We start from the raw sequence: 11,902 nt of genomic DNA on the forward strand, positions 1-11,902 counted from the left end.
TCCAGGAGGTTTTAAGTCAGCAGTTCTGGTGTCCACTTAGAAATCTGTACTTCTGAGGTCTCAGATGATTATTCTAGTAAGCCCGTTCAGGATAATGAGGCTTTGGGTGATTAATAATTCCATTCTTTGACTTCTTCCACCTTTCACTAATGAATGAATAACAATACTAGTAACTCTGGGCAAATTGTAAAGTGAAGTGAGTGTCTTTAAAAACTGACGTAATTTAAATTAAGATGGGCTAAAGGAAACTTACAAAGCCATTTCTCTAATCATTTCTATATAGCTTGCATGGACCTGAAAAGTTACTCAGCAGAATTATGATAATATTCTAACTCTACATCTACAAAAGTTATATAAATAAACCTTCCATATAGAGATAACTGGTAACAAAAGTCTGTTTTAACCATTAGTGGAGAAAACAGCCAAGAGCTGACATCTGTACTATTCTAAAAGTATTGTTTCCCTTATTTTGGAATCTTTTATTTTGTAAGAAAACTATAGACAATAGGTAGTGGAATGAAAGGCCTATAAGAGATCTTAATCACCGAATTAAGTAAAATGATTACTTATGTTAAGTTAATAAAATTTTGTAGGTTAAAATTTTAAAAACAGAATATGTACATCTTGGAGAAATGTTTGCAGGCAGAAATTTCCTCTAGAAAACCGATTTTTTTTCTTGTACACAGCCATAATGTCTTATAGAATTAGAATTCTACATTCTAATAGAAAATATGCTGTTTAATATTGTGCATTGGTGGTTTTATAAGGAAAAAGTCATGAGGCTAGACTTGCTAATGTATCAGCAGAGGAAACGGTAGAGGTGTTCAACTGATGCTTACGTGATTTAAGTAGGGCTTGAAGCAAGGTTTTAAGGCAGATTTTACCAGCTGTTCGAGACTAGACAACTTGCATTCTAAAATTTATAAACCTTTTCAAAGTCTGGGATTAATAGAAGGTTTGAAGGATATGGAGAGAGATGACATTAACATTTAAAAGAATGCAAGGGGGTAAAAAAGGTTTCAGCCAACTATGGTGTTACTGCTATTCTGTTCAGGAGAATTATTTTTTACAAAGAAGCTAGAAATTGAAATTTGAATTAATCTATAATGGGTGTCATTCATTTGCAACTGCAGCAGCTAGAACAGTGACTTAAATTTTATTTTGTCATATGGAAAAAAATTGTTAAGAAGAGACGGAGGCTACTGCTTGGTGTTCTGGGAAGAACATTAGAGTTGAGTGATCTGAGAGCTTCTTCAGGTCTCCCACAAATTTGCTGTTTTAACTTGAGAAAACCACTTACATTCCATGAGCATTAATTTAGTGATCATGTGTAGACACAGGATGGTGGTTCAAAGCTTGGATTGTGGGGCAAGTTGCCCCACGTCCGAACCTCAGCTACGCCACATATAGGATTTGCAATCTTGCACAAATTAGTATTTTTGTGCCTTGGTTTCCTTGTGTGTGGGATGGGAATAGTAATAGCACTTACTTCACAGGGTTACTGAGAGAGTTACATGATTTATTACAGATTAAACACTTAGAAGAATGCCTGAAACATAGTAATTGTTTTAGCAATTATGTGGTGAGAATTTGGATCTAGAATTTAGTGGTTTTCAAAATTACTTTAAGCTATGGGACTCTGGTTCAAATGAAACGCCACATGGATGGCTAAACAATAAAACAGATGAAATAAAAGGTGTTTACATGGACAGGCACAGAGAAGTTGAGAATCATGCCTTCCTTCTTTCCAATCCTTCCCAGACAACTGCCTGAACATCAAGAAACAATAAAGCGATGGAGCACAGTTTAAAAATACTAATGAGCTCTTCCAAATTTGTCAAAAATGGCGTATCAGTTGGGAATTGAGGCTAGTCACAGAAATCCGACAACAGTGGTTTAAACACATGAATTTATTCTCTAATCTAGAAGAAGTTCAGCACGGCAGCTCTCTAGTGCCACCAGGAAACCACACTGTCCCTGTCCTCTAGAGCTCCAGTCATCATATTCATGATCCAGACAGAAAATTATAGGAAGGGGCAAGGGGGAAAATTGCTTTCTAATAAGCCTCATCCAACATCTCTTGTTGACATCCCAGCATTCATCCCCAGACACAGAGGAGACTGGGAAACATAATCTTTTACTTGGATGTGTTTCTACCTGGAATGAAGGTAAGGGTTCTGTTACTGTTGAAGGAGAGAATGGTCTATGCTAGGTAATTACCTTCTGTATACTAATTTTAAAATGCCATTATGTTTTACGAGTAAAAGGATTGTTAAGGCTGCCTTGTAGATCAAGGAAACTGGGAAAAGTATAGTGCATCAATCAAAATCCGACTCTTTTAATTGGTTTTTAATCACCAACAATTTTTATGTGGTTTCTGAAAAAGTGTATTAATCCCTGTGGTGATTAAAATAATTCTCAATTAATGTATGCCAGTAAGTTCTGAGGTATTTTCTTGTTGGCCAGGGGAGTCAAAGGTTAAATAGATGTCCATTTATAAAATGAAGGTTAACTTGCAAGTATAAAATTGATAACGTATGCATGTAGTAGAGCATAATGTCTAGCACATATTTAATTTACAATAGGTGATGCTTCTTTATTTCCCATTTATTACTCTGAACTTCAATTTCTTCATCTACATTATGAGGTATTTAAGCCAAATGATACCTGAGGTTTCATAAAATTCAAACATCTTATGAAACAATAAGAAAATCCCAGAAAATGAAAACTATTTTAGGGAAGGGCTTTAGATGCCACAAAAAATAAGCACTAAATACATGACTTTAGGAGTCAAAGCTTTTACATATAAAGCAGACCAGATGTAATACCAGGATATGACTACAGCTAATTAGTCCTCAAAGGTAAACTTTTGGGAGAAGTATATTTTGCCCCATTGCCAAACTGAATTTATACAACTGGAAAAAAGAGGGGGAAAAAAAACCTTTTCTCCCTCACACAATTCATTATGCCTAGCTTAGTTAATTACTATTATTTTAAAAATATTTTTGGAATAATTAAAAACACTGGAAAATGTTCAAGAAAGGTAAGTGAGAAAAACCATGACACTAACGTCCTGATTTTTTTTTAACTTAGCATTACATCCCAAAAATGTCCCAAGTTATTCAAAATTCTGCCAAAATACTGTGTGTAATGGCTGTGGAATATTCCATTGGATATAGCTAGCTCAGTTAATTAGACATTACCAATTCTCTAGTCAGATTCTTTGAGATTCTACTATTTACAAGGTTACTGCAATTTCTAGGACTTTATGAGAAATACAAATGAAATAGAAGATGGAGTGTCTGCCCTAGATAGTCTTGAAGCACGCAAGTAAGGGAGCACTAGGTTAAAAAATATTCACTGAGCTTCAAATATTCACTGAACCTCTACTACAAGAAACTGGGTATTAAATGTTGAGTAAGACCCAAGGCTTGATATCAAGGTGGGTCTACCCATCAAATGTTATGTCCAGGGTCACTGTACTCCTTGCACAAATAATGTTACATCATTACTCAAAATCCACCCTAAAACATTATCTACCAAACAGCACTTCCTGTTCCCTGGGTCTTCCATTCTTGTCCATACGTAAGGTTGACTCATTTCTTCAGACCAAGGAGACTTCCACTCCTGGACAGAACAGATCGTTGGAGAGTTTTCACAGGCTACTTTTTCTTACTAGTGCTGGAAGCAAAAGATCTTACTGAATAATGAACTTTCTCCTTTGAGCATTATGAAAATCAACTCCTGGAATTTGTAAGAAAATCAAATTGGGGGAAAAATTCTGCTTAAATCTTGGGGAAAAACCCCACAAAAAGTCAAATCCCAGTTAAAAGAAGTAAAATGAGAATTAAGATATTTGACAAGCTCAGTTCTCCAAGAAAAGAGATGATAAATATAGAGATGGTGTGTTATGCTGAGCTTAGGTTTTTTCATTATCTGCTTTCTACAGAATCCTCTCTCTTTTTCCTTTTCTCTTTTTTGCCTTGAATTTCTAGTTTTGAGTCTCTTGGAAGTGAAAAACAGCTGTAGGTGCCAGGCGGAGCATGATATATATCTTATATTAGATACTAAATCTCAGAGTCTTCCCTTTCCTTACATACAGTACCTTCAGGAGGCTTGGGAGATGTCTTTATCACTGTCCTTTGATTTTGATTATGTATTTTATACTTTAAAATCAATACTCAAATCTCTGAACAAGTTGGAGTGTTGCTGTTTGCTGCTGTTGTTTGGTTAGAGGTGCTCCAAGTAAGGGTATGATCTATGCCTGGGTAATGGATAGAGTCAGAAGAGAGGAGGGATGCCCCCTACCCCAAAATAAACAGACCATCACTAATATAAATTTTGGGTATTCACTATGATCATGCACTGGACAAATCTAAACACCTGAGCGCTACAGAGCTACCAAACTCATGGACTGAAATGTCACTCTGCATTTTCTAATCATATACAAAATTTAAAAGACTGGTCTATAGTAGAAATATATTAATCTGTGCTTCTATCCTGAAATAGAATGACTAAGATCTTAGAACTGGTTTTTATTAAAATTTTATTTTCAAATTTTGTTCTCATCTAGAGTAAGAAGGAAAAGTAAATTCTTGTAAGATAAGAGGTACCAAAGAAATAAGGCAGTTAGAATTCAATGACAAGTGGCAGGATTAAAACTCTCTACGCAGGAAATAAGTTGACGATACGATGATGTTAAATGGAATTGAGACACTACTGAATTAAGGATTAAATCACCTTCAAAATATAGATTGTAAAGTACCTGAGAAAAGGACCTTGAAGACTGGTAACCAGCTGAGTACCATGTTTTGGAGAATAAAAGTTCTGTATTCTACAGAATAGGTATGTAGAGCATATATTATATGGATGCATGGTCATACATGGTATAAATGTATGTTTCAGTATAAAGTTCATCATTTGGTTTATAAAGAAGACTGGATTATAGTCCACTAGAATTAGTATTATATATGGGTTTTTCCTTGAGACTGTGATTAAACGTAATGAGATAATTCAGAACTAGTAAAGTAAGAGCTGGTAGAAAAGGCTGGCTTTAGTGAAAACAAAGAAAATTGCTATAAAGAAGTAACAGAAGAAAGATCCACAGTTACTCTTTAGATTGAGGATAGTATCTCAACAACTTTCTAACTCTAAAATATAGGCCCAAGTAAACAGCAAAATATAGAAAATACTTAGAAACAGGAAAAAAAACCAGCTTAAGACAATATTACAACATAAGGCTGCAATCAAGAAGAAATCAACAAGGTCAAACAAGTACTCCAGGAGTATCACTATGCACCAAAAGCATGACTTGGCAATAAAGCAGAGGAAAATCCTGCAGCTCCCTGCTCCTCTAGGAAGTGCCAAAATAATCTGGAGAGAAGGGCATGACTCCCCACCTCTAAGTTGAAACCCAGAGCAATTGTCCATCACTCAGTTTGTTCTATTATAAATTATTCTTAATGAGGATGGTTATTCTCTTTAGAATTGCTTGTGAAAATGAAAAATTTATGGAAAAGACCAGTCTTTCTTTACACATCCACCAGGGTGATCTGAAAAGAGTACTGATCTTGGAATCAGTCACCTTGGTTTGGAAAGCAGCTTTAAACGGAAGGTAGTAATAATAACAACTGTTGTCCAGAGTTGTTCCAAAGAAGAGCTTGTAAGTGCTGGGTAAAAATGCTCATGAACATCTCTTTTTATATTTTAAATTAAAATTTACACATTTCCTTTGATGAAGATGGAGGATGAAGAAAAAGGAGATTCTTACTGAGAGTAAGTATGCTAGTTCACTTGTTGGTCTTCTGAAATAGGAAATCTATAGACAATATGTTTTTGTCATGGAATAGTAAAATGTATTTCTTCCACTTGCAAATAGAATCACTTTTCTTCTATGAATGTCTCCAGTGTTAAAACTGATGCATTAACAGGAGTTTCAGAGATTGAGGAAAATACCAGTTTTCCTCAGTGTTTGAGGAAATCGATCTAAGGCACTTAAACATATGCCCAGCATTTTGGTACTACAAGTTCTATCTTAAAAAATAGTTGTGAAAAATAGTTACTTATAGCAAAAAATTATTTATATAATGCTAGTAAAATAATCTAAATGACTACTAAACAAAGAATTTAGAATGCTATAAAGATAACATGTCATCATATACTGATTATTTCCTTAGGGTATCCAAAATACATTTTTTCTCCTAAAGCGGGAAAAGAATATGTCTTATAAATTTAAAAAAATCAAGTAAAATAATAGTATTAAAGGTAATAATAGAAACCAGAGTTTTCATTTCCCTTTATACATAAGAAAAGAATATATACTTTTTTGATATAGTGAGTCTGACCAGAAAAACCCATCAAAGGACCAGAAGTTTTTGGTCACCCTAAAAGAAACATAAAGGTAATACTGAGGGAAGACTAGGTTTCCAACAAAATTTAACTCTCTTCTCTGGGAATTCTGTGAATTTTTAAGTTCATAACCAAAACAGGAGAATTTGGGGTTTCTACTGAGTAAATGAGATGGCCACAAGCTGACCAAGATATAGATAGGGAGATACATAATTCATAGATAGATACATAATTTTGAATTTTGAAAATAAATAGCAAAGGAATAGAAACATTGCTCTTTGGTAGGCAATGGAGAGAAGTGAGTTAATGACTTTTAAATATTCACTGTCAGGCATATGCGTTGTTCCAGGTCTTGCCTAAATTTATGCAGTATGATCTGACTTTTAAGGAATATACAATTCAAAGTTCTCTGTAGCCTAAAAATTGAAGATAGCTTCTAAATACTTGAAATTTTAACCCTTGAGATTCCTGGCGGGGAAAGAGATGGCATAATAGAAGTGATTGAAGACAATTTACTGAAGAAACAATTTACAAGGCATAGGCAAGCTTAAAAGAAACAAGAAGGAATGGTGGAAAATCCCCAGGGCTAGAATCTGTAAGAAGACATTGCAGCTCCTAAAGAGGAAAAGAAATGATTAGCAAAACTAGCAAGATGCACACCTATCAAGGAGAAGGTCGCCTTAACAGCTATGGCCTTTGGTGTAGGAAAAACCCAGGAGCAGAATCATATTAAAGCAAAAGTGGAGGGAAGCAGGAAGTGGTACCTTCTTTATCTTCCCTTTGTCCGATTTCCTGCCAGTACCTCCCATAGGCTGAACACCCAACTAGAAACCAGAGGCAACAGGGCCCATGACTTCAATCCTTAGATGGCAGCCTCTCCATGCACAAAGTAGGTTGGGAAACAAAAGTATAAAGGGGATCCAAAGAGTTAAGTGGATGGAGAACATGCGGCACAAACTGCCCATTTTAGACATCTTCAGAGCTTCGGTGGTTTGCTGAATCAAGAAAACATTTGGGCAAAAACAAGGTCCATTTAGTCTATCATTTCTTTGGTGCATTGTTCATAACCAATCAACATAATGAATTGGCAGTGAGTGTGTCACTATGGAATGACAAGTACATTTTAAAAAATGGAGGATCGAATGCTCTAAGAATAAAAAAAGATGATGAAAAAGAATGAGAATTTTATAGTATGGACTGACACTTTCCTTTCTGAACTACTATCAAAACAATGACATAAAATGCAAATTTAGATGTGAGGAGGAATTACGCTGGTATAGACTGTGCACAAAGAGAACATTAACAAGTGACAGCCTGGAATCGAGGGTAATAGAGAATTCGGCAGTAATCCCAATACCGACTAGAAACCAAAAGCACCAGAAAACAGATAATATTTTTATAATCTAATTTAGCCAGATTTAGTACTGGCAAAGTGATGACGCACTGAAATAAATCTTTATGAAGTAATACCAAAACACTGATTGAGCAGTCACAGAACAGGCAAGAAATTACTGAAGATGAGTTAGGGACATTAAAAGAATGGGAGCCATTAACACAAAGACATTTATAAAAACATAGTTCTTACGTTTGCAAGTGAATGTTCCTATACCTAAAATATACCTGAAAGTAAGCAACAGATGGTATAAGGGGTAGACAGGAAGATGCTGATATAAAAATCTGTTTGGGTTAATTAACTAATTACTGACTTTTCAGTCCTAAGTTAAAGAACACAACAGAGCCAGACTCCTAGTTAACTGAAGTTGGAAGACATATAAATTGAGTGTTCTTTAATGTTCTGGGCTCCAATCTAGCTACATAAATTTCCACTGAGGGCTATGTGACAGACTCTTCCAGAAGCTAGAGGCAGAAAAAAATAAGCCATGATTATTGCTTCTAGGAGACCACAGGGCATAGTAGGAGCACAGAGACACACAATCCTTTTCTCTAAAAAGCCCAACTGAAAATGGCTGTGATGGATGGGAAGAGCATGAAAATGGCCAGGGCTGACGACCATGATTATGTAAATATGATCCTGCCCAGCCACCTTCCTCAAGTTCCCTGACAGAGAGTTATGGATAAAGAACATCTAATGAGGAAAAACCTTACTGAAATCTTTGGCAAGCAGGCCCCACTGCAGAACCTTAGAAACATCTCAGAACGAATGAGGCATCTTTTGGCCAGCCTGGGCAGGCCTAAGGGTCCTCCTGGTACCTAGAACTAATGTTCACAGGTGGAGAGGGAGGCAGCGTGGTTACCAACTCCCAAAAGAAAGGAGAGCTCAGTGCTTCTCACACCACTGGACTAGACATAACATGACATACTGGACGAGGAGGAGCAAACCATAGATGTGGGGGAAACCATACTGCAAAGTCTCATGACATAAACCCCCTTTCTCCTCATTTTTACATCTCCAGTGCCTAGCACCGTAACTGAACAAATATCCCTATTTCTGTTATCTCTAGCTGTGTAACAAACCACCTGAAATCTAATGGCTTAAAACACTACTTTCCCTCACAATTCTGCAAGTTGACTAGGCTCAGCAAGGTAGTTCTTCTCCTCCACCTGATGCTGGCTGGGGCTGCAGTCATTTGAGGGCTCAGAAGCTAGGCGGGTGGGAGCATCCACAATGGCTCTCTCACATGGCTGGCAGTTGATGCTGGCTGTTAGCTGGGAGCTCAACTGGGACTGCTGTCTGGAACACCTGCATGCATCCTTGCCATGGGGGTGAGGCTTCTTGCAGTATATCAAATGCTGTCTAAGAGAATGTATTCCAACAGCATGGACTTAAAGGATGCAGTTGAAACTATCAGGTTCTTCAAGTCTAGGCCTTGAAAAGACACAGTGTCACTTCTACCTCATTCTATTGGTTAGGCAGTCATAGGGCTGGCCCAAATTCAGAGGAAAGAAAAATAAACCAAAATAGAATCCCTGGCCATTCGTAGTTCACTACAATCCTTGAATGTAAAATATCCCCCTTGGCACATCCAAAAGTGAAGTGAGGGACAGTGGTGAGGTGGTGGTATAGACAGTAGCCATGGTGCTCCCTAGAGGCCAGCATCTTTTTTCTAGTGACCATGAGTGGCAGTAGGTAATATTAATTGGCCAATATTGTCAACCAATTAGGTATTGGAGACAGCTGCCTAGTTGCTGACTGATTAAATATAAATCAGAATTTGCAAGTGGAAGAATACAGAATAAAGAGGAGTCCAGGGAAATGGATCCTCAAAAATGAGATGAGTTTAGGAAAGTAAGTCAAGGGAACCTGGTGCCAGGTCTGACCTCACTGAGTCTGGAAGGCAATGTTTCATCCAGAAAATGGAATTCAGTTGAGAGTAAATGAAAACTCTATAGAATAAATACAGCACTTAGCAAACTGTCTTTTCAGAGAATATGAAATTGAACTATGGAATATGAATATGGTTAACTCAGTTTCTTATCATTTAAATTGTTGTTCTTGCTGTGCTTCTTGATGGTCTCCCTCCCCTTCAACCAGGTAAGCATGCTTATTATTTTAAACAATAATGACAAGATAGGAGTTTTCTTAAACTACCAGGAAGCAGTCTGTCCAAACAACATTCTGTTACAGAATGTGAAGGAATGAAGACAGAAAGAACTTGAAAAAAACTTTGATCCAATTGCTTTATTCCCCCTATTTGAATTGATTAATTCACTTTTTAAATGAAAGCCAACTTACGAAACACAAAAATAACTTACTATTTCAAACTCATGGGCTTAAATGTTCATATACATTGCATTAGATGGTTTTAAATATGTTTTCTAAATTTGCTGCCTTTAAATACGTTTCTATTTTCTTTGTCAGAGATTTTCTAGGGGAGCAAGTCTCCAATTTTGTAACGGAAGTCAACAAGAAGATAAGCTTTCACATGTAGAGAACTGCTTTCATAGGCAATCTTTGTTTCACAAAGAGGGTCATCTGTATTCTCCAGCTGACAGTTCAGAGGTAGGAGCTGTTCTTTGGGAATACTTTTCTGGGATTACCTTAACATCAATGACTTGAGATTGGTTTGTTTGAAGGGGGGGGAGGGCAGAGAGAGACTGTGAAATAAATAATTTCTAATGGCTGAAACAGGAGTAGTCAGGCAAAGTTCCAGAGAGCAGCCGAGGCTATAACTGCCCAGTTCCCACTGACATCAGTGTGAGTAATAAAACTAAATCCTCTGGAGATACTTTGAAATTTTAGCCTGCAGTATCTTTGGAAACGCTTCACAGTGAAATTGTATTTCCAATTCCACAGCCAATAGTTGTCCCAACCACCTCCTTCCCAGTTTCTAACTCTGTTCATTTATAGTGATTATTTCAATTTACATCAACAGTGCATGGTGAACGGTTCACCCGGCAGCCACTTTTGATTTACTTATTTAAAAACAGTGTGGCAACAGCTCTTTCCCTTGCCCAATTGACAAAGGAACTGTACAAGGGCTTCTCCAAGTGTTCTAAGCCCTTCCTGAAGAATGTTCAAAAGGGATGACTGATAAGCATTACAGGAGTGGATTCGTTCATAAGACTTAGCATGTGAACTTCATTCACTCTTTTTCATGGACAGAAGACGGAGAAAGTAACAGGGGAGAAAACATTTAAAGGTGGTCTCTCTCTCTCTCCCACCCCTTTTCTTTGGTTTTAAGTTTTTTAAACCTTTTTTTCCCCCTAAAGGATCCAAACAACACCTACAACAAAAGAATGAGTGCCACATGTTTATTTAATTTCTTAGTATCTCTCTGTGCCTCATTTAATGAGGATGTATTCAGAACACCTATCCTAAAGGGTGACTGTAAGGATTAATGAATGTGAAATTCTTAGAAGACCGATTGGCACATAGTAAATATTCAGTACACCTTATCTGGGCTTACAGATCTTTTCACAGAATTTGGATTGACAGGCTACAATGTCTAGTCCTGGTCCTCTTATGAACTCATAATTTGTACCACATCCTCCCTTCTACTCTTTTTCCATGCACGTAAAATGATTATGTCTCGTATCAAGAATTCTAAAGTAGTAGGTAAGAATAACAGAGTTAGTGCAACCAGTGTCTGATAGGATACTAATACAATACATAACCTTTGGAAATTAACTACCTCCATAATTGATGATGGTGGTGCTGGTGGTGGCTCACACTTACCGAGCTCTATATGTCATCCAGGCACTGTGCCCAAGCAACACATTAGCTTTTTGATGTATTTTTGTACCTATTTTATAGATAAGAAAACTGAGACTTAGGTTTGATAAACTGCCTCTACTTCCTCTTTCTTGTGCCTTCAGTTAAGTTTTTAAAGTGATGTTTATTTACTTGACTGTACTTCCCTAATACTCATTAACCTAATCAAGTCCTACCTCATTGCTGAAATGAAACAAAATAATCTATGGCCTCCCTAATTGCTAAATCAAACTAGCCCTTTCTCATCTTACCTTACTTGATCTCACTGTAGCCAGTGATGATGCTGACCCTGCCCTTCTTTTTAAAAATGCCCTTTATCTTCAGTTTTTATAATACCACATTTCTCCTGGTTTTCCTCTTTGTCTACTTTTTAATATACCT

This window comes from Camelus bactrianus, chromosome 2, assembly GCF_048773025.1.
Source record: "Camelus bactrianus isolate YW-2024 breed Bactrian camel chromosome 2, ASM4877302v1, whole genome shotgun sequence".
NCBI classification, from domain to species: domain Eukaryota; kingdom Metazoa; phylum Chordata; class Mammalia; order Artiodactyla; family Camelidae; genus Camelus; species Camelus bactrianus.